Source organism: Mustela erminea, chromosome 6 (assembly GCF_009829155.1).
Source record: "Mustela erminea isolate mMusErm1 chromosome 6, mMusErm1.Pri, whole genome shotgun sequence".
Taxonomy (NCBI): domain Eukaryota; kingdom Metazoa; phylum Chordata; class Mammalia; order Carnivora; family Mustelidae; genus Mustela; species Mustela erminea.
This window is the reverse complement of record NC_045619.1, coordinates 58,499,597-58,524,069: the sequence shown is the minus strand read 5'-3', so window position 1 is coordinate 58,524,069 and position 24,473 is coordinate 58,499,597. Positions and strand designations below refer to the sequence as shown.

At 37.2% G+C, this 24,473-nt stretch overlaps 1 protein-coding gene across 2 annotated transcripts in view; it reads left to right on the top strand.

The window, feature by feature from the left end:
* EPS8 (epidermal growth factor receptor pathway substrate 8) overlaps nt 1–24,473 on the top strand; it is a 182,212-nt gene that overhangs the window by 53,498 nt on the left and 104,241 nt on the right. The window contains exon 2 of one of the 2 annotated variants that reach the window (XM_032347429.1): nt 7,151–7,221. The exons of the other annotated variant lie outside the window; for it this stretch is intronic. The gene's annotated coding sequence lies outside the window, so the exon portion shown is untranslated. The remainder of the gene's footprint in view (nt 1–7,150; nt 7,222–24,473) is intronic. 2 annotated transcript variants of the gene reach the window in all.

Sequence of the window (24,473 nt, the reverse complement as noted above, 5' to 3'; positions counted from 1 at the left end):
AATTCTTAAGAGTACTTCTCTTACAATATCTAAGTACCATTTATTTTGATTTATTTTATACTTCATATTTTTTTAAATTGTATTTTGGAAACCTTCAAATATACGAGGTAGACAGAATAGCAGAATGAACCCCTATGTAGCCACCATCAAGCTTTAGCAGTTATTAACTCTGGTCTAATCTTGGTTCATCCATCTGCCCACTTCTTTCCTCCCTTGTGAAACAAAGCAGATCTCAGATACCACCATTGTGTATGTAATAGTTTCAGTATGTTATTTATTTTTTTTTAGAGATTTTATTTATTCATTTGAGAGAGAGTGGATGAGAGAGGAAAGACAGAGAGATTGAGAGCATGATCCCAGGAAGGAGGGGCAGAGGGAGAGGGAGAAGTAGACTCCCTGCTTAGCAAGGAGCCCGATGTGGGGCTCGATCTCAGGACCCTGGGATTGTGACCTGATCCAAAGGCAGATGTTTAACTGACTGAGCCACACAGGAGCCCCTCAGCCCCTTTTAAAATGTTGTAAATTTAATTATCATACCTGAAAATAAAAGTTATTTCTGAGTATTATTAAATATTTAGTTAATAGTTGATTTGCCAGTGGTTTCATAAGTCTTCTTTTTATATTTTGATTCAAGGTCCAAATAATGTTCGTTATGGTTATTAATATGTATTTTGCTAGATATTGCTGATGATGTCTCTGTGGTATAGTTTAACATGTACTTCTCTCCTGTGTATTTTTTATAAAATGATAGAAGGATCTAGAGGTTTAATCAAATGCATATTCCCTTTCTTCCTCCATCACTCCCTCCCTCTCTTTGTTTCTTCCTTTGTCTCTCTTCCCTTCTTTCTTTTCCTCCCTTTGTTCCCATGTTTTGTACATAAATGGTATTTCTTCTTCCCTCTAGAGATATAAAAAATATATGGTGGTTTTTCTTTTTTTCAGCTATTTATTAGCTTTTATTAGCTATTTTGCCTAGATACTTTAATTCATTAGGAGTTGCAGAATATGGTATTTTACTTTCTACTTTATATTGATTTATTATCTGGAATTGTCTACAAAGAAAAACTCTCCCTCATCTACTACATCTCCTATTTGTTTAGCTAATTGTACAGTTTATATTAAGAAGTTTGAGTTGGGACACCTGGGTGGCTCAGTCCTTAAGTGTCTGCCTTTGGCTTGGATCATGATCCCAAGGTCCTGGGATTGAGTGCCACATTTGGCTCCTTTTTCAGCGGGGAGCCTGCTCCATCTGCTTGCTCTGCCTGCTGCTTCCCCTGCTTGTGCTCTCTTTGACAAATAAATAAAATATTAAAAAAAAGTTTGAGTAAATGCTTGATTCTATATCAGTTTCTTGAGTTTTTATAATAAGTAGGAGTCATTGGGGGAAATTTTGACATTTTTATGAAAAGCATCTGGAGACATGAGCTGAGATCAAGAGTCAGATGCTTACCCAACTGAGCTGCCCAGGCACCCCTGATAGTAGATATTTTTAAAACAAACAATGTGTGATGCTTTGAGAGGTATACATTCTTTTTTTTTTTTAATTTTTATTTATTTTTTAAATTTCTTTTCAGTGTTCCAGAATTCAGCGTTTATGTACCACACCCAGTGCTCCATGCAATATGTGCCCTCCATAATACCCACCACCAGGCTCACCCAACCTCCTACCCCTCGACCCTCCAAAATCCTCAGATTGTTTTTCAGAGTTCACAGTCTCTCATGGTTCGTCTCCCCCTCCAATTTCCCCCAACTCCCTTCTCTTCTCCATCTCCCCGTGTCCTCCATGTTATTCCTTATGCTCCACAAATAAGTGAAATCATCCGATAATTGACTCTCTCTGCTTGACTTACTTCACTCAGCACAATGTCTTCCAGTCCCGTCCACATTGATACAAAAGCTGGGTATTCATCCTTTCTGATGGAGGCATAATATTCCATTGTATATATGGACCACATCTTCCTTATCCATTTGTCCGTTGAAGGGCATCTTGGTTCTTTCCACAGTTTGGCAACTTTGTCCATTGCTGCTGTGAACATTGGGGTACAGATGGCCCTTCTTTTCACTGCATCTGTATCTTTGGGGTAAATACCCAGTAGTGCAGTTATAGGGTCATAGGGTAGCTCTATTTTTAATTTCTTAAGGAATCTCCATACTGTTTTCTGAAGTGGCTACAGCAATTTACATTCCCACCCACTGTGTAAGAGGGTTCCCCTTTCTCCACATCCTCTCCAACACTTGTTGTTTACTGTCTTGTTAATTTTGGCCATTCTAACTGGTGTAAGGTGGTATCTCAATGTGGTTTTGATTTGAATCTCCCTGATGGCTAGAGATGATGAACATTTTTTCATGTATCTGTTAGCCATTTGTATGTCTTCATTGGAGAAGTGTCTCTTCATGTCTTCTGCCCATTTTTTGACATGATTATCTGTTTTGTGCGTGTTGAGTTTGAGGACTTTTTTATAGATCTTGGATATCAGCCCTTTGTCTGTATTGTCATATGCAAATATCTTCTCCCATTCCGAGGGTTGCCTTTTTGTTTTGTTGACTGTTTCCTTTGCTGTGCAGAAGCTTTCAATCTTGATGAAGTCCCAAAAAATCATTTTTGCTTTTGTTTCCTTTGCATTTGGAAACATGTCTTAAAAGAAGTTGCTGTGGCCGATGTCAAAGAGGTTCTGCCTATGTTCTCCTCTAGGATTCTGATGAATTCCTGCCTCACTTGTGTTCTTTTATCCATTTCGAGTTTATCTTTGTATATGGTGTAAGAGAATGGTCGAGTTTCTTCCTCTACACCTAGCTGTCCAATTTTCCCAGCACCATTTATTGAAGAGACTGACTTTTGTCCACTGTGTATTTTTTCCTGCTTTGTCGAAGATTATTTGATGATAGAGTTGAGGGTCCATATCTGGGCTCTCTACTCTGTTCCACTGGTCTATGTGTCTGTTTTTATGCCAGTACTATGCTGTCTTGGTGATCACAGCTTTGTAGTAAAGCTTGAAATCAGGCAATGTGATGCCCACGGTTTTGTTTTTCTTTTTCAGCATTTCCTTAGCAATTCGGGGTCTCTTCTGATTCCATCCCAAATTTTAGGCTTGTTTGCTCCAGTTCTTTGAAAAATGCCAGTGGAAATTTGATCGAAATGGCATTGAAAGTATAGATTGTTCTAGGCAGGATAGACATTTTAACGATGTTTATTCTTCCGATCCATGAGCATGGAATGGTCTTCCATTTTTTGGTGTCTTCTTCAATTTCTTTTATGAGTGTTCTGTAGTTCCTTGAGTACAAATCCTTTACCTCTTTGGTTAGGTTTATTCCCAGGTACCTTATCATTCTTGGTGCTGTAGTAAATGGAATTGATTCTCTAATTTCCCTTTTGGTATTTTCATGGTTAGTGTATAAGAAAGCAACTGATTTCTGTGCACTGATTTTGTATCCTGCCACATTACTGAATTGCTGAATGAGTTCTAGTAGTTTGGAGTTGGAGTCTTTTGGGTTTTCTGTATAAAGTATCATGTCATCTGCAAAGAGAGATAGTTTGACTTCTTCATTGCCAATTTGAATACATTTTATTTCTATTTGTTGTCTGATTGCTGTTTCTAGGACTTCTAATACTATGTTGAACAACAGTGGTGAGAGTGGGCATCCTTGTTGTGTTCCTGATCTCAGAGGGAAGGCTGTTAGCTTTTTCCCATTGAGGATGATATTTGCTGTGGGTTTTTCACAGGAAGATTTTATGAAGTTGATGAATGTTCCCTCTATCCCTATACTTTGAAGCATTTTAATCAGGAACGGATGCTGTATCTTGTCAAATGCATTTTCTGCATCAGTTGAGAGGACCATGTGGTTCTTCTCTCTTCTCTTATTGATTTGTTCTATCACATTGATTGATTTGTGAATGTTGAACTACCCTTGTAACCCAGGGATAAATCCCACCTGATCATGGTGGATAATCTTTTTAATGTACTGTTGGATCCTATTAGCTAGGATCTTGTTGAGAATCTTAGCAAAACTGAATCAGGAAGAAACTGACAACCTCAATAGACCGATAGCTAGTAACGAGATTGAAGCAGTGATCAAAAACCTCCCAGGGGCGCTTGGGTGGCTCAGTGGGTTAAAGCCTCTGCTTTTGGCTCAGGTCATGATCCCAGGGTCCTGGGATCAAGCCCTGTACGGAGCTCTCTGCTCTGCAGGGAGCCTGCTTCCTCCTCTCTCTAACTGCCTCTCTGCCTACTTGTGATCTCTGTCAAATAAGTAAATAAAAAATCTTAAAAAACAAACAAACAAAAACCTCCCAAAAACAAGAGCCTAGGACCTGATTGGTTCCCTGGGGAATTCTACCAAACTTTCAAAGAAGAAATAATACCTATTCTCCTGAAGCTGTTTCTAAGAATTGAAGCAGAAAGAAAACTTCCAGACTCTTTTTATGAAGCTGGCATTACCCTGATCCCCAAACCAGGCAAAGACCCCACCAAAAAAGATAATTTCAGGTCAATATCTCTGATGAATATGGATGCTAAGAGTCTCGAGAAGTATACATTCTATAAGACATCGTTAGGCATTTATTTCCCTCTTAGGTATCTAGTGGTGAAAAGCATGGATTTGAAAGCCAGACTTCCTGTATTTAAATTTTGTTTCTTAGCTAGTATAACTTTGGGCAAATTACTGTCTGTGTGCCTCCATTTTCTTATTTTTAAACCGGGAAAATAATAGAACCTTCATCATATGGTTGTTGCTGAGGGTTGAATGTGTTCAAACATGTTAGGCTCTGAGAGCAGAGCTTAGAACATAATGAATTCTCAATAAATGTTAACGGTTGTCAGTAGCTTTCTTTGCTATTACAGTAAAAAAGGAGGGAGGGAATTTTTTTTTTAAATGATTTTATTTATTTATTTATTTATTTATTTGACAGAGAGAGAGAGAGAGAGATCACAAGTAGGCAGAGAGGCAGACCGAGAAGGGGGGTGGGGAGCAGGCTCCCTGCTGAGCAGAGAGGCCGACGCGGGGCTTGATTCCAGGACCTCGAGATCAGGACCTGAGCCTAAAGCAGAGGCTTAACCCACTGAGCCACCCAGGTGCCCCGGAGGGAGGGAATTTTTGATGGCTCATTTTTAATACGTGTCACAGAGTTTTACTTTTGATATATCTTTTCTTGTGTACTTTATATGTTCCAGCTTTTTTAAAGTCACACTTATAACCCTTTCTAAATTAAAGTGTCTAAGCATCGCACATCAACATTTGAGAGACAACCAAATACTATGTGTCTTACTTATACCTCTACTATACTACTAAATAGTGTTAAAATTTATTCATATATATGGTGGCATTTTCTGTTGAACTGTGAACTTTATGAGGGGAGAGACTTCACACTATTGTATCTACTATAGTGCTTGGTTTTAATTATGTGGCGTAAGTCCTCTGTATTTGCTCATTTAACTACATTAGCATCTCATTTATTAGGTTTGACTAGTAATATCCTTTTCAGATTCACAAACAAGTGCATTTCCTAGCTATCTACTTCTTGAGTTAAAGTATAATTCTTTATTTTTAAATTTATTTTATTTTATTTTTTATTAACATATAATGTATTATTTGTTTCAGGGGTACAGGTCTGTGATTCATTAGTCTTACACAATTCACAGCGCTCACCACTGCACGTACCCTTCCCAGTGTCCATCACCCAGCCACCCTATCCCTTCCACCCCTCAAGTATAATTCTTTACATATTAGAATTTTTAAAATTTATTTTTAAATTATTAATATGGTAATTTTTCTTTCCAGTATCAAGTACTTTCTTGTCTTCTTAAATAGAATAAAATTTATCACTTAAATAGAATATAATTTAGAATATGCATATATATTATGCATACTCTTTATTTGGATTATAATATGGGTGCAATATAGTACATGGTCCTGTGGTTCTATATCAAATATTTTCAGGATGCCTTATGAATTTTTTCTTCCCATTGTATGTCATATTTCTCTTATTATTATAATCTATCAGTTTCTCTCTGCTCTTTTCTTTATGTACCTCTAGCAACCCTAGCTCCGCAAATTCAGATTTAATGAATCTGACCAGTACTTCTAAACTGCTATGGATTCATTTGATTGCCAACTTCATTTGAACTTTTTCTAAAATGAGATTTTAAATGATCTAAACTGAGCTTGAGGGCATTTTCTGAGTAAAATGTAGAAGTTTAACACATAGACTTTGTGGCATCTATTTAACTAGCCATGTAACTTTTTAATTTACTCTGTGACATTGCTGAGGTTGTCACTGATATGTGGCCTCTAGGCAAGTGAGATTAGATTATATGAGGATCTGAACAGAAGAATGAATTGCCGATCTTCAGGATTTCTGTGCTGTTATAGAGTTGGGATTCAAACTCGAACTCCTGTACTCCAGAGTCCCTTTTCATTGCTCTTAGAATCATGTGACAAATTCTAAGTTCTGCAATTATTAGTTCTTAAGCATTATACGGTATTAGTGATTGTTTTGATTTTTTTCATTTAATTAATCTTTTTAGTGATCTTTTTTTAATTTAAAGCACAAACTCTTTGTCTTGTTTAACTTTAAAAACATTTTCACACATATGGATTCTTTATCTAATGGATAGGTGCCTACTTACAATATATTACAATATTGTAAGTTACACAGATAATGTCATTTAAAAACAGGCACTCATAGTGTGGGTCTTCATTGTAAATACCTAGTTTACTATGTGTGTTTGTACACCTTGAGCTGAATATACAAGTCTAATTATATATAGGAAAAAATGGAATATTCCTGTTCTATAAATATAGTTTGTGAAATGCTAGATAAATATAAAAAGATGCAAAATAAAGTAACTCTGAGGCATGGGTATGTTCAGATCCTAGTATAAGTCTTAGAAGTTCAGTTTGTTTAGAAGTTAAGTACTTCTCAGAGTACTGCAAGGATTCATCAGATGGCATGTTAGTGTGCCCATTGCAATATTTGATCCTTTATGACTTCTTTCCTCTTTAACTTTTCCATCCATTAAATTTTTAATCTACATAAAAAGAGAACAAAAAATTTAAGTGAAAGAGAACCAATATACATATTAAACAAGAGCAGGTACTGCTGTCATACCTCAAAAATGAGATTTTATTTTTATTCAGTTATTTTTATTCACAGGTTATTTTTAACACTGCTCTCATTGGACTGAAGTAGAAGCATAAGAATTGGAGCATATTTTCATTTTTAAGGTGGGTCCATTTGTAGAAAAATTTAGCTATTTAAAGCCATCTGCTGTTTCTTAGGAAATTTTGACATTTGCATGTATTCTGAGAAATACTATGGTTATCTGTGACATGCCGTTAGTGTGAGGTTTTGGGAGAGCTCCAGGCTGAATCTGGAGCTCTCCCCACCTTCATGCCCAGTCCTGGTTACCTGACTTCTCTGTGTCAGTTTGCCTTTTTTTTTTTTTTTTTTTAAAGATTTTATTTATTTATTTGACAGAGAGAGAGATCACAAGTAGGCAGAGAGGCAGGCAGAGAGAGAGAGGGAAGCAGGCTCCCCACTGAGTAGAAAGCCCGATGCGGGACTTGATCCCAGGACCCTGAGATCATGACCCGAGCTGAAGGCAGAGGCTTTAACCCACTGAGCCACCCAGGCTCCCTGTTTTGCCTATTTTTAAAATGGGAATGATGGGCCTATGGACTCTGCTTACCTTCCAGATTACATGTTGTGAGAATAAATTGAGATCATGGATATGTAAGTGTCTTATTAAGAAAAATGTAAGGTGGAGATATTAGTACTGTAAACTGTCAGTGAGTTAAATGGGAATGAACAGTGATGTGCAGAGAATCTAGGTAAGTATGAAATTTTTGGATGTAACTGTCGCTCAGCCACCGGAATGGTAGGAAGACTGTGCCATCTTGTTTCTGAGAGAACTAGCAAGCACAAAGGAAGAAGGGAAGTAAAAGGAGGAAGAAGTGGCAGAGGAAAGAAAGCCAAACCAATTAGAGGGCTCTGAAAGTATTGGCATTTTTATTTTTTTATTTTTTATTTTATTTTTTTTTTTAAAGATTTTATTTATTTATTTGACAGAGAGAAATCACAAGTAGATGGAGAGCCAGGCAGAGAGAGAGAGAGGGAAGCAGGCTTCCTGCTGAGCAGAGAGCCCGATGCGGGACTCGATCCCAGGACCCTGGGATCATGACCTGAGCCGAAGGCAGCGGCTTAACCCACTGAGCCACCCAGGCGCCCAGTATTGGCATTTTTAGAACTAAAAATTTCTGTACTTATGAGGATGTATTTGAAAAAATTATTAATCTGTGGATTACAAAAAATGCATTTTCTATTGAAAACCTGTTACATTGGGGTACCTTAGTGGCTCAGTTAAGTGTCTGTCTTCAGATCTGGTCATGATCCCAGGGTCCTGGGACAGAGTCCCAGATGGGCTCCTTGCTCAGCCTGGAGCCTGCTTCTCTCTCTGCCTTCCGCTCCCCCTACTTGTGTTTTTTTCCTCTCTTTCTTTCTGACAAACAAATAAAATCTTAAAAAAAAAAAAAAAAAAAGACAACCTGTTACATCTTTTTAGTACTTTTATATTCAATATTTTACTTTCTTGCTGTGGGAAAAACATCTAATTCTGATTTTTTTCTTCCCTGGAGTTTCAGCCATTCATCCGGATGCCTTAGCATCTGAGGCCTGAATAAAACGGAATAGGTGTTTGTTCTCACTCCATCGGTTTTTGTTCATTTGTTTTGTTTGTCTTCTTAATGTCCTCTATTTGTCTTGTTTTTCTTCAGCTCACCCGGCCCATGTCATGTCTTACCTCTTTCTGGGCTTCAGTGTTGGCACATAACCTGGTATTCTGGGTCTCCCAGATTGTTCCCCAAGGCTTTTCAAAGGTGCCAGGATACTATTTAGCAAATGTGATTACTGTATTTCTTTCTAGTAACTATGTTTTGAGAGTAATTTACTTATGTCTTGGGAGAGAAAGATGGTAGGTAGTAAATCGGGAAAATGGTAATAAGTTTCCTGTCTTCCTGCACTCTTGTCTTCGGGTGTCATGGATTCTGGTGTGATGGTCATGACTGTAGCTAGATCATTTGGTCGAATGTTGCCACTGCTATCTCTGGGTCTTCGTCCAGAAGAAAATATGATGTTTTTCTCACACAATGGATTTACTCTTTCTTTGTGGAGTGACTGAGGAGGTGGTGTTCAAGGTCCTTCCCAGCGATCAGGGACTGTCTCTTAATCTCCAGTGCCAGCTCAATAGTTTTAACTCTCCTGCTGCTACTTTCACCTCTAATTTATTGTTTGGCTGAGTCATCTGGCAACTACTTCTGTCTTCTCTTAATACAGTTGCAAGGCATATTCTTTTGTATTTTGTTTCTTACTTAGTAAATAAGTGGCTTATTTAGTTCCACTTATAAGTCATTTCTTTGGCTTCCCAGAAGAAGTAATTGACCAGTCTAAAGAAGCATAATTGTAGGGGGATTTTACCAATTGCTTTTCTTTTTAGATGGTTGGTGTAGCCTGTAGGAGAAAGCCTGTTCATAGTTGTCACCATCTGACATTAATAAAATTTTGTGAAGTGTCCTCTTGAGCCTCAGACTTCATGGTTGTAAAATGGGTATCGTGTTACTGACATTATAGGATGGTTAGGATTAAAAGAGATAGCATGCAGAGAGCAGCCAGGACAGCCGCGCCTGGCGCCTCAGTCGAGGAAGCCTCTGACTCTTAATTTTGGCGCAGGTCATGATCTCAGGGTTGTGAGATTGAGCCCTGCATCTGGTTTTGTGCTCAGTGGGGAGTCTGATTGAAATTCTCTCTCTCCCTCTCCGTCTACTCCCCACCCCCGCTCTTTGATCTCTCTCTGCCTTTCTTTCTAAAATAAATAAGTAAATAAATCTTAAAAGGGATTAAAAAAAAAAGTGTCCAGTGTGGTATGGACACAAATATGTGCTTGGGTAATTATTGTCATTGGTGATTTATCCTCTTCCCTCAATTTTTTATCATTGTCATGGTTGTGAGATAAAGCCGGAAGGGACTTAAGGATAGGTTAGCTTGTAATGGTATGCAGTGTTGACAGATCCGGTCTCTTGTTGAAGTTGTGTGGAGTTGTGGATTCTTTGAATCATTACAAGTCCAAGCTTAGAGATAGGTCAGCATGTCTGACTCAAGTTACTGAGATGGTTAATTGGTCACTATTGAGCTGTTTTGGAGAATAGTGTTAGATAAAGTTTTTTGAAATGCACAGTTTAGCTTCGGATTTAATTGCTCTCAGAAGTAGGCAGTCATTTGAACTATCTTTGCAGAAACAACATACAAAGAAGTATTAAGCACTTAAAACATTTACCTTTTCAGTGTGTATTTCTGTTTTATGGATATGATGAAAAAATTATACAAAATAAGATTTTATTTTATATTTTTTAAAGATTTTATTTATTTGAGAGAGAGAAAACTAGAGAGCACAGAGGGAGAGGGAGAAGCAGACTCCCCACTGAGCAGGGAGCCTGATGTGGGATTTGATCCCAGGACTCTGGGATCCCAAACTGAGCTGAAGGCAGACACAACCTACTGAGCCACCCAGTGCCCTCAAAATCACATTTTAAAGAACAGAGATATATAGTGATTAATCATTCATTTTCTTTTTGCCTACACAGTGGCACACTTTAATTTCTGTCTTTCATCTTAGAGTGTGAGCATACAGGCCATAGGCAGTAGAAAACAAACAGCACACCCAGTGACTTCTTGCTGTCCATTTGGGGATGATTGAAGACAGTGATGCTTACATAGAATGCAATGAAATCTTTTTATGCAAGAAAAAAGATGTTTCTATTTGGAAAATACCCTAGCTCTTTGGATATTCAGTGTAAAGTTTGCATGAGGTGAAAAAGACCTGAGTGAGTGAAATATTTAAAATGGTGAAAAGTGGGGCACCTGGGTGGCTCAGTGGGTTAAGCCTCTGCCTTCGGCTCAGGTCAGGATCTCAGGGTCCTGGGATCAAGCCCTGCATTGGGCTCTCGGTGCAGCGGGGTGCATGTTTCTCTCTCGCTTTCTGCCTGCCTCTCTGCTTACTTGTGATCTCTGTCTGCGAATAAATAAAGAAAAATCTTTAATTAAAAAGAAAAAATATAAAATGGTGAAAAGCTTGTCCTGAAAGTTTTATATTCTGAATTTAACCCTTAAAATATTTTGAAAAGAGAATAAATATTTCCGAGAGGACAAAGATTCTGTTTAGGGGATTTGATTAAATCAGTGAAAAACTTGGATAACAAACATTTTGATTCTTCTATCCAAAGAGAATTGATAACAGAGGATGTAAAGATGTGCCTTTAAGGTCCTATAAGGCATATTGTTGACTGAACTTTCTGCTTCAGATGCATTTCTGAAATGAGTAACTGGAATATTGAGACGTCATATGGAAGTTTGTCGTTTGTCAACCCATTTTTTTAAAAAATGCTTAACATCTAATAGGTCTTCTGTACTATTAAACGTTTTCTTTAAAAAAAGATTTTCTTATTTACATGTAGATAAGGAGCTCATGTGGTTTCTAATTTTTTAGTTACGCGGGAAATGTAATTATTTTCTGAGGACAGGTGCTGGAAAAGTAGAGCTGTGCCGTATTATGACTTGAGGGTATGGTTACTATGGGGAATTTATTGTGGAATCAACAAGATGATAAAGTGTTGATAGCCAACTGTCGGAGACCAACTAAGACTGATAGAGATTTATACAATGTCTGATTGTCAAGTTTATAATTCTCCTTAGTAACCCAGGAAGCATATGTAAAGAAGGTTGAGTAATGATAGACCACAGTAAAGCCTGTGCCCTCAAAAACTTCATAGTTTCATTGACCAATGTTCTGTTTTAAAGCCTCTGAGTTTCTAAGCTCCCTGTAGATACGAGCAGCTGAGTTCTAATTTATCTTACCGAATCTGTGTTTTTTAGATCATTTCCAAGTACCGAGCCCAGTGTTTGGAATATATATTGGTTAAGTGAAACTGTCAATATGGAATCAAGTGCTAGAGGGAAAGGCTGTGCTTTTATTCTTAAGAGTGACTAACAGCACATGAAGTAACTTACCTATAGAGGAATTACACTGGTTTTCTCTTCAAAAACCATGTAGGCATGAGGGGAATAGAAAGTGAAATACTTAAAGTTATGGGAAAACCACACCTCCAACCACCAACCTAGAATTCTATATCCCCATATTATCTTTCAAAACTGAAGGAGACATAAAGACTTTCTGAGATAAAACAATGACAATACCAAAAAATCTTTAAAAAAAAAACCACAAAAAAACAAGGACGGCACCTCACTGGGAATTTGTCATCCATACACGTGCCTTGAAAGAAATGTTAAAAGAAAGATGATTTGTAAATATTCCAGTCCGTGGCTTGTCTCTTTATTTTTTTTAATTGTGTTTTTTAGCATATTTTTATTGGCTTAAATATTTTGCTCCCAAAACTTGATGCCAAAATATATTGTGCTTTGACTATTTCTGGAAATCTTATCTTTGAAATGACTATTTTCAGTAAAGCTTATTTAAAATCTTAGATATGCCATGAATAGGCAGGGGGAGAAATCAGGTTACATTGTAAAAATCAGTGACACAGACTGCAGGCAACCACCTTGAGTTTTGGAGCAAAAATGGCCTGGAAAAGTTGTCCTGCACTGGACTGAAATGGCCAAGTATCTACACCCCACCTTGATCACTCCTTGGTTGTGGGGCTCCCTGGGAAGGGTGTGACCTTCAGCATGGTGGCTTGCTGCCTCCGAGGCAGCCCCTCAAAAGGCTGATTGCTCAAGGCTGTTGTTGACTGTGCTGCCAGACTCTCAGGCAACAAATCATTCCTTTCTTTCTTTCTTTCTTTCTTTTAAAGGTTTTATTTATTAGAGGGAGAGAGAGAGAGAGGGAGCAGAAGTGAGAGAGGAGAGAGAGCATTAGTGGAGGGAGGGGCAGAGTGAGAAGGAAACTTCCCGCCAAGCAGGGAGCCCAGTACAGCTTGGGGCTCCATCCCAGGACCAGGAACAACAACCTAACCGAAGTCAGATGCTTAACAGACTGAGCCATCGAGGTACCCGAACAAACCACTCCTTGAAAGGGGTATCTGGGTGACACATCTCCAGATTCACCTCAAATCTCTAAGCCTGGGATCCATTTTATGGTAAGAGGCCCTATAAATAGGGGGGCAGAGGGCTGTAATGAATCTGTGTATGTGGACAAACCCGATTTCCCTTACAAGAGCCACCTGCAAAGCAAAGGGCTTGAAAGCAGAGCTCAGGGGAACAGGTTAAAAAATAATAATAATAACAAATATATAAAGTCTTAGATTTTAAGGTTCTTTTGTATTCAAGTCACAAAGTGTAAATATCAGACTTGTATTTTCATGCAGAAGGTATATGCTGTCCTCAAGTAGGTATGGTACTGTTAGGAGAAATGCTTGACCTGTTGAGTTCAGTTAATGACTCCACACCCTGGAGAATGCCCCTGATTATTATTGTGTTTTTGTAACATCCACTGTGGTTCTTTGCCTGAGAACAGATTACCTTTCTATGCATTAGCAGTCAATATTATTAAAAGGGCCACTGCTGTCATTTCTTTAAGCTTCATCTCTTGGACTGTTATGAGTTTGGCACAGGGTACTGTATAAATTATATATGTGTGTTTACCCCCAAATAGCTCTCTGGTTTGAAAATGGAATCTATGAATTGGCTTCTGTGTCTTTTTTAAGAGTTATTACCATGGGGATGAATAGTCTGCTTATTAGCTCTGTGGTTGGCGTAATTCTTCCAGGTAGGGTCACCTGAGTTTGCCTACTACCCATTGCCCACACTTTCGGCAACAGTTAAATTTTCACCACTAAAAAGCATAGTTAGAATGCAAAACTAGTTGTTTAGTAGAATTAGTTACATCAGTGTTTTTAATCTGTTGATTATTTCCTTTTATGCTAACTAGCAGGAGTTTATTCATTTCACAGTTTTAAGCTTTTCCATTGCAGTCAGAACTGTGGGGGGTTATTATCCTGTACTGTAGTTGTTAACTTTTCATCATTTGTTGAAGCACTGGGGGGGAGAGAGAAGAAAACCAACAGAAACACCATGATGAAGGAAACTAGGCTTATCCATTCTTAATTTTACTGAGGCAACATTGCATGTGTTGCATATAGTTTTCTTTACTCTATTTGCATAAGCAAGGAATCAGTTGTCAGAAACCTGTAGGTTTCTACAGACGTTAAAAGAAACGTTAAGTTGTTTCAGGTAGGTTTACAATACAAAACAAGAATGAGAAGGGGTGAGTACAGAGCAGAACAGTGAATTGGGGATGGTGATTTGTTGATTGGAGATGGATACGTGTATACACACACACACACACTCTCACCATGTTTTTCTTTTTTCTTTTTTAAGATTTTATTTATTTATTTGAGAGAAGACAGTGAGAGAGAGCGTGAGAGGCCAGAAGGTCAGAGGGAGAAGCAGACTCCCCATGGAGCTGGGAGCCCGATGCAGGACTCGATCCTGGGACTCCGGGACCGTGACCTGAGCCGAAGGCAGTTGCTTAACCAACTGAGCCACCCAGGTGCCCACACCATGTTTTGCCAAATGTCCAAACTGGATATAATGAGGATTTCCTACCTGGGGTCAGTGCTCCAATAGCAAACCCAGCTTTAGGTGTTTAGAAGTCAAATCAGCCCAGAAAATAGAACACAGGTGCCACAGGCTTTGTGAGATTTAAACAGTAAAACTACTTTTTTGTGTGTAATTCAGATTTAACCATACAAATTATAAGATTTCCTGAATGGAATGATGATTTAAGAGAGCTTAGTAAATTTCAAACCCTGAGGAAAATATCGCTTACTGAATTACAGTCTTTCTTATCGATTTAATAATTTAAATTTAAGAAGTCATAGATGCAACAAAGTTTAAATTAGTTCTGGTTATGATATATCCATATGTCCTCTCTAACCCATGACTCTCAGTAATCGAAAAGATTTTCCATTTAGTTAGTTTGAATTGAAGAGTTTTTCTCTCTTTCTTTTACTTCTACATTATTGATCTAATTATAATAATTTCTGCTCCTAGGAGGACTGTGTGATTTCATTTATACCTAATGTAGTACACATTACATAATAGGCACTCAGTAAATATTTATTTGTTCTTTTAGGTGACAAGGAGTGGCAGGATGGTTAATCACCAACTTATATTAAATAAATTGAAAGATAAAGCTTTACATTGTTACTTCAAAACCTGCCTCTTACTACCATTTCACTGTTGGGAGGAATGCCTACTGTATCACTAATGTGTGTCCAGCAAGAAAGCATCGTGTGTGTGTGTGTGTGTGTGTGTGTGTGTGTGTACTGACCTACATACATATGCATTTCTCTTCACTCATTGCTGTCACTCCATAGACAAACAGGCTTTTGACAAAACCTGGCACTTCCCTCTTGACTGTTTTTCATAAATCCACCTGGCACGTATCACTGTAGAACTTTTGTTCAAGTTCTTTTCCTGGACTTTGGCACATATTTGAATTCTACTGAGCCAGTGCTGCCTTCTCCAGGTGATTTGTTTTTAAGATGTTTTTTTCCTGCCAACCACGGGGACTGAAGTTTATATCCCATAGGTGAATATGAAATTCTCACTTCCCTCCTGAAACCCATGATTCTGTCATCCCCAGCAGTAAGGATTCCTCTTGTTTCTTGCTGTTTTCTGTTTGTATTCTTTTCAACTTGTCTTTCGTGTGACAGAAACAATCCTTCTAGGTTTATCAGGCTCTTTAATTTTTATTGTGGTGTTATCTTCAGATAATCAACTCCCTACAAAGCCTTTCTATCCTTACTGGAAAAGAAGTGGCAATTCACTTCCTGAAACCTTTCTTTTTATTCAGTTTTTATGACTGACTGACTGACTCCTCACTGGCTATCATATTAAAGGCTTCTGATCTTTTATTTATATGTAAGTATGATTTTATTAGATTTATGCTGTGTTCAATGTCTATACGTATACCTGTGTTACTTGTATGCTTTTAGTATATGTATGTAGATCTGTAATACAGATTAACTTCAAGGGCAAACTCTATTTAGTATGTGTATCTATATCTCTAATACAAACTAAAGGGTAAGTTCCCTATTTTTTTTTTTTTAATTTTTATTTATTTGTTTGACAGAGATCACAAGTAGGCAGAGAGGTAAGCAGAGAGAGAGAGAGAGAGGAGGAAACAGGTTCCCTGGCGAGCAGAGAGCCCGATGTGAGACTCCATTCCAGGACCCTGGGATCATGACCTGAGCCGAAGGCAGAGGCTTTAACCCACTGAGCCACCCAGGCACCCCCAAATTCCCTATTTTTTATGAACCAGTCAGCCTATTGAAGGGTTCGGGGCAGGCTGCCCCAAAATATGCTGCTTTGGCACATTGATTATTGTGAATTAAAGTCACTTAAGAAATAGCCTTAAGGACACTGACTCTCTTCTCTTGCTCTGAAAGCAGGAAATAAATTCCCCATGTGAAGAAGGGTTACCCTCCTTGCACCTGGAGGGTAAAAAGCATCCTTATTGCCAAAGAGAGGGAATTCAAGTCTGAGAAGGCTGCATAAACAAACCTTGTTACTACTTCTTTACTGATTTCCTATCCTAAGCCCAAACCCCTTTGTCTTATCACTTCCTCACAAATACATTCTTTCTTTGTCTAAAAGATATAAAAGCTGCCTGTTTCTGGTTACTTCTTTGAAACTCTTATTTCTGTGAGCTTCCTTACGTAAGAATTAATTTTGTTATTCTCCTGTTCATCTGTTTTATGTCAGTTTAATTATTAGACCGGCCAAAGAACCTGGACGGGGACAAAGCAAAAGTTTTCCTTTCCCCTTCACTACTACGTGCGATGAACTTCCAACAAAAGTTTAAGACATTGTTGACAGAGCTTATGAATTTTTAAAATTCATATTTTCCCCCTCATTTGTATTTTTTCCCCTCATGCATCTCTCTGTTCTTTGGTGGTGAGTCAGTGAGCTGTTGCAGTGAGATTTCTACAAATCTGATGTCCAAGGTCAGTACCGATTAGTGGTTGAGGCACCATATGACTAAGAGTCACTAGTGTAACCCCATTGAATAATTTTTGATAAGGTAACAAAAGTACAAGAATTAGAAAGAGTAATGCAAGTGAAAGTGCTATGTAAACTATAGCATGTGTGCGTACACACACTCTCTGGGAATGATTTCAGTCCTTGCAAAAGCTCGTGGTAGAGATGAAACATGTTGCTGCTGTAATTACTGACAGTTCCCATAAATGAATACAAATTGGTATAGAGATCTAACATGCAAGTAGAAGATCTGCTGGCTTATCATAATTTATTGGCATGGATCGTTGGGCTAGTGGTATTCTAACTGAATGCAGAATACTGTTTGTTCTTGAAGTGAACAAAGTATTTTCCATGTTCCCTAACAGGATACCTAAGTGATCTTTTGTTTCAATATTGAATTTTATTTCATTGTTAAATGAATCAAAATGTTACAAACGGAACTAAAGACTCATTATTTTAATGCATCTTATCCTATTTTAATTTTTGGGGGGGACCTTGAGGATTAGATTAATAGGTTTTTAACAAGAAAGCAATATCTATTACTTGCAGATCCTGAGTTGTCTGTAAACAAGCCCTTTTACAAAATGGAGTAATGCCAGCAGAATCTGTGTGGGAGTTATGTATATGTATATGTCTTTTTAAAAGAACTATAAAAATCTGAAAATCCATGTAAGTGACTTTTTAATATGTACTTACTATAGCACAGCAGCCAAATTTTAAAATAGAATTATAGTTGACTTGAATTAATTTTTGTATTTAAAGATGTAGAAAACTTCTGACAAAATTTATTAACAAAAGAAGCTGTCTTGTTCTTTCTGCATCTTAGTCTTCTCTACTGTTGAAGTCCATTAATGGAGACTTTTTGTGGGATCTAAAATATATCTTATACGTCAAGTGTACAGTTGATCCTGGGGGTCTGAGATGTGAATTAGATGTTGACATCAAGTTCTGAAAGTTTATAAACCTTAGGGACTGACTCATGGGTTATATTTTGATTTCTTATTAAGAAGCCGTAGAAGTTTTCTGTTGTGTGAATGAATACTGTAATACTCAAAGTCAATAGGAAATAAAGAAAGAATGACAATAAGAATCCTTATATAAATGAAGTGATGCTTTAATACTAGCACAGTCAACATATTGATTGTCTTAAAAATTGAATTCTGTGTTTGCAGTAGAAATTAAGGTGTGCCCTCTTTAAGATGGAAAAGGTGGCATTAGGTTTAATATGTAAAATGATCTTAACTTGGGAGTTACCCAACAGGCACTTTTGGTTTTGGATTAAATGTAACTAGAATAGGGGTGCTTGGATGGTATAGTTGCTTAAGTGTCTGACTCTTGATTTTGGCCCAGGTCTTGATCTTAGGGTCCTATTCACTTGTCCTGGAGGCTGCTTGAGATTCTCTCTCTCCCTCTGTCCTGCCCTCTCCCCCCAACCCATGCATTCTCTCTCTCTCAAATAAATAAAGCTTAAGGAAATAAGTAAAATTAGAATAATCTAGGCAGGTATATAGAAAGTATTGACATATGTATCAGATTTAAAAAAGAAACAGAAATGTGGTTGTTAATTTAGGGAATAATGTCTGACATTATTGAGAGTAGTGACAGACCTAACCTGCTACTTTTTTTTCTTTTAAGATATAGCTTTATAATAGGTCTATGTTATGTTTTCTAAGTTAGAACTTGACACACTGATAACATAAATGCAAGGTGTATGTTTATTTTGGTCTAGAGGAAAAATGTATGTTTATGCCTTACACAAACAATAAAAAAATCTATTCTGACAACTAACAGAATGAATCCTGTTGATCTAGAAGAAAAGAAAAAGGTGAAAAATCAGCAAGAAAAATTTGAAGTTATGGGCAAAGTGTTTTAATGAGGGATCCCTGCTAAACTAAGAATTGTGTAAAAAAAATTTCTCTGTGAAATTGAGATAGATTTTTACAAGTGATATACATGCAGCTTTGGTGAGAGTGAAGTGTAGTGTCTGTGGAGTGTAGGGGCGGAAAAAGTTTACCTGAACCAACTTAGGTCTCTGGCTGGATCTGCAAATTAAACTGACAGAGATTAATAAGAGAAAAGAACATAGATTTATGTAAGAAGCTTTTCATGAGGTAGGAGCCTTCTTACAGAAGAAACGAAGGAGTCCTGAGTATTTTTATCTATGTTTGATGAAGAGTGACAAATCATGGAGGAATATGCTAGAACGAAGCGTAGGGGGTAAGTATAGTAAACTGAGGGAAACTTAGCAAGACCTGTTTGTTCTGGTTCTTCTCAGTGTCCCTTGGTCTTCAGAGATAAGGATACTCCTATCTTTCTGGTGAATGGAGGGTATCTTTGACACAAGGATTTTGTGACTTGTTTGAGGAGAGAAACACCAGGGAAGGTCAGAATGACCATCCTGTCTCAAATCCCTTTAGCTTAAAATACTCAGTTTGCCGAGGTGCCATATTTTGGGTGGTATGTCCTGAACCATGTCATTTGTTCCCATCTGAAACTTTGCCAACTTCGATCTAGAAAATGATATAGTGGATTATCCTGTAGCCCATTGAACCAGTTTCTCCATCCTGGCCCTTTCTATGGAGATTAAAAAAAAAAAAAAAAAAGTTTAATGGTTAATGGTTAGAACAAACTATAAACATGGTTGAGTCCAGAGGGCAATTAGTCATGAAGAATATTTATAGATATTTGACTCAAAGCATCTATAGATAGCATGAGGGCAGATGGTAGTAATCTGGCAGGTTTTCCTGGTTTGTAGTGTGAATGTCTCTGTGATGTTATCAGGTGCTCTGGTGAACTTTCTGAGTGGCCCATAGAGCAACAGGCAGGAAGGCTGTGATTTCTTTGAGTATGATATCAGGTTGTCCAGCTTCAACTTGCAGGGCTTTGGGAAAGAGGCAGTTTTAATTTTTAGTGATTCTAAGTCAGAAGGATGGGAGAAAAATTGGAAGTATTAGTTTGGAGAATTGTGGCTAGGAAACTGGAGGAAATCAGGGTCTGACACCTTTTAGATAGATAACAAAACCTTAAGGATAGTGAAGAGAACTAGAATTTAATACCCGTGGGAATATACCCTAGTTTTCCATTGAAACTTAATTTTCATGTCTGCAGTCACCCCCATTTCAATCAAAGATAATTTAAGTAAGACCAATTTGCAAAATAAGTCTCATTTCATTAACTTGACCTGGTTATTTATGTCAGTGCTCAAGAAGAATTATTCACCATATATGCTTTTTAAAAGTCATATTTGCTGGAACTTATAATGAGGAACCCAAGATGATATTTTGGCATGGAACACTGGGTGTGGTGCATAAACAATGAATTTTGGAACACTAAAAAAAAAAAAAGTAAAAAAAAAATAATAAAAGTTTCTTGAGGCTAGGACACTAAGTCAGTGAGCCCTCATCAGATTTTGCCTGCAACACTTACAGATGTGGGTGAATTCCTCTCTTCTTGAGGTCCCCCAAATATCCTGAGGTTCGTAGATTCTGCTAGGAAGTGACCTTCCTTACTTTCCTATTAGGTAGAAATCCTATAAGTAAGCCACTGGGCAGTTTTTAGAAGGGACGCTTTATAAGCTTTGGTTCTTTAATGCCAACCTTACTTCCTTAAAGCTGTCCAGTCGTATCAGATTCTGCGCATGTCATTCTCAAATATGGCATTCCAGTCAAAGTCTTTCTAATACAACCAATGTTTACAATGGTTTCCTGTTACAAGGAGGAAAGACGCTTATTGAACTTATGCAAATAACTATATTGCCATGAAAATAAGAATAAGATGTATCTATATACATATAACTGGTGAGTGTTTATCACATTTCTTTTTTGACAGTCTTTCCCATGTAATTTACCGTACCAAATAAACCTAATTATATTAACATCGCTCTTTTATAAGAGGAGACACAAATCCTTTGAGATTTTCTGAGGGCCCCCTGGGAAACTTTACCATCAATTTGACCTCAAAGACTTTGGGAATTTTGTCAAAAATACCGACAGGTTTGACCAAATGGGATCACAGATGACTGTACAAATAATATTCAGTTATCTATTTAACGAAAGTGAAAAAAGATTTTAAAAACAAATACAGAAATTTTCTCCATTTTAAAATGGAGAAAACTCAGTTTTCTTAAGTAATCAAAGACCCAATAAAGATAGCATGAAGCACAGGGAATTATTCTAAGACAACATACAAGACAGATTACTTAAAAGGTAAAGAAAACTCAAGAAATATTGGTGTTTTTTTAAGCTGTTTATTACTTAACTGCTTTTTTATACTATGCTGTGTCCTGTACATGCATTATTTCATTCAGTGTCTCTGAAGAAGAAACTATTATTTTCATTTCGTAGACAAGTGAACAGACTTCGTAGAGTCACTTGGCCAAAGTCATTTGGGCTGTCAATAACAGCACTGGTATTTGTACCAGTTTTACATATGAATCTGGGTTGTTTACAATTATATTTTGTCGCCTGCATTAATGATTTGCTTCAGGTCATGTGACTAAACTATAGAGGAGGAGAGAAGTTAAGCTTTTAGATTTCCAATCCGTGGCTCTTTTGACCATCACATTTAACCTCTTGACCTAAGTTTATTGGATCTGTTTTCCATGGCTCCATGTCCTGAATACAAACCTATTAGATACTAATGTTAGAGTTGTCACTGCAAGATCTTGAAACTCTACACTAAACAAAGATTGAGAACAAGTTTGGAGGATCAATATTTCATTCACTGAAAATAAACTTGAAAGTAATTCTTACTATTTTGCCCAACCAGGGTAAACTTTCATTGTATTAACTCTTCAGCCAAAGGTGCCATATCGTTATATATTCTTTTGCCTGTGCAAACTCTAGTCCAGTGGTATTTATCAAGTTAAATCGCTTTTAAAATGGATATAACCTCTGGCACTTTCCTGTCAGTGTATCACTGTGACATTCAGCTTCGGATCCTGTTGTAGGTTCGCTGCAGTGTCTTGTCTTTTCTGTGACTGCAGTTCTCTGTGCAGCCTGTCTAATGGGAGTGTCCTCTCCCACCCCCACAGACTGACAACATGTGAGCTTCAAGGATCACTGGATGTGCAAATTTAATTGCAGGTTTTATTTTTGAAGGATGACATAAGCTATGTCATTCTAACAGCGATTTATACAGCTTTTTCTAAACTGCTGCTCTGAAAACATGTATTTCATTCTGTCTATTGTCATGCTTCCCGATTTAATTTTTCAAGGCGGCTTGCTCACTTAGCTTGCTCAAGTGTATATAGGATGATTCTTTGCAGTATTTCAGTAGGTAGATGCTTTGAAATTAAACTTGGGCATTTCTCCTGATTTTCGGATATGATAGTACCTTATGAGTGTTTGGAGTTCATGTTCTGTATTTGCTGATTTGCCCCCTGCCTTCCTCTGTGACTTTCTTCCCAGTGCTCTAGCACATGATTGTACTTTTTAGGAGAGGGTAAGTCTCATTACCTAGCTAATGTGATAATTTCTTGACTGTATTACAGAGTTATGATTAAAAAAGATAATCTGGAAAGGATTAGTAGTCTTAAATGAAATGCCTTTTTCTTTCCAAATGGCACTTAAGAATCCAGAAGCAGCCCATGATTTTATTAAAACTAAGTAGTCCTTTCATTTTTTTTCTCTTTTTTGTAGAGTTTGACGTTTTGTGGACAGCACAGGTTTGGGAGATGATATTTTTTAAAATGGTGTTTTACAGGGAACACCCTGTCAGTTCTTTTGATGTGCATTCACTGAGCCAATTGGAATGCTGGCACCTTCCAAGTCAGGTGAAATGAGGAAGCTCTGAGTGAAATCTTAATAATGATAGGAAATACTGGTACAATATGCTGAAAGTTTCTATTTTTCCTGCCTCCCAGAAATTCTTTTTACTTACTGTGCTTTGGCAGAGTTCATTTAAATCAGAATTTTTCAGCATAAATTGAAGTTTCTATGAAAAGTGTTGTTTCATAATTTGTGATGTGAATTGACAATGTCCTCATCAGCAACTACTACTTTTTCCTTAGTTATCACAGATTTCCTGACTATTCGGTGATTTTTTTTTCTGAAAATTTACCGTTTTATGTTGAAAAGTGTAAAACTGCCATTTATTATGTTTTAGCCAAAATCTAATTAAGTAGATTTTCTGTTTTTAACTTTGAACTATGTAAATGTTCTAGAATAGACCTGAATGAGACCTTAAAAATTTGTCTCCTTGATCTCACATTTTTACAGGTAAGGAAATGGAGGCCAAGAGAGGTTAAATTACTTGCCCAAGGTTACAGAGCTATTAAGTGGCAAACTTGGTGCATAAACACCAGCCTTCAGTTTCTTAGTATTGAGGTCTTTAACTTTTCTACTTGTCTTTGGTTATAGGACATGAACAGAAATGAGAAATCGCTTTTTTTTCCACCATTAAATTTTCTTTTTCTTTTTGAATGTGATGGCCAAATAAGAGTGTGACTTACTGGAACTGTGTGGTAAATAGTGGGTTGAAAGTGACATTTAAAAATCCATAAACAAATGAATTTCTATGGTGTTTCCCAGAGTGTAGACCTAAATTTTGCCAGTAAAGGTGAAACTACCATTTACCCTTATTTTACCTAATTTTGCAGTTCATTTTTCTCAGAATTAGTATTTCCCTAACTTAAGAGACTCAAGCCATCTGTAGGCTTGAAAATTTAATTATGCTACCACTCTTCTAAATAACTTATGTTAAGAATGAATATTGTTGGTCCTACTGTGTATATTTATTCATTCCAAGAAGTGTCCATTATATTTTTTTTTGTTTTTTTTTCCACCTTTAATCCAGATTCTGTGTCCAAATAGTAGCTCCAAAATGATAATGACTCATTCAGTCTTTTTTCATAAGAACCAGTTGGTTTTTCATCTCATTCACATGTCATGCATATTTGTTCTATTGCCTATAATGTATTAATAATTTTATATTATTCTCACCAAATATGAATTATATTGCACTGCTATTTCATCTCTAGGTAATTTGTTAAAGCATTTGGTTGATTGTTCTACCCATATGAATTTAGCCTAGCTTAACTTGTATGTAATCGATATTTGGCAATATGCAATTTAGAATTTAGAAACTTCTTTTGGATTCTCGTATTAGTAACTTACTAGTTTCTTTTTTCCATTAAAAGAGTTAAAAAGTCAGAAAGAGTAGAAGGAGCGATTTACAGAAGACGAAGCAGATGGTGGTTCTTAGGAGAGGAAGTAATGAAAGACAGGCGAGGAACTGTGATTGAACTGAAGGTGTACAGGAACTGAGAATGAAGGAACTGAGAGTGAAGTTCTGTCATATTTCCAAGGTGAATGCATTGTGACACTTTGATCCATTCTGCTTGCCTGCCCTAATAACATATGTTAATGACTTCCTGTCCTTTCGGATCCAATGGTCTTACTTGACAGGTTTTGCTACAGCTTATCTT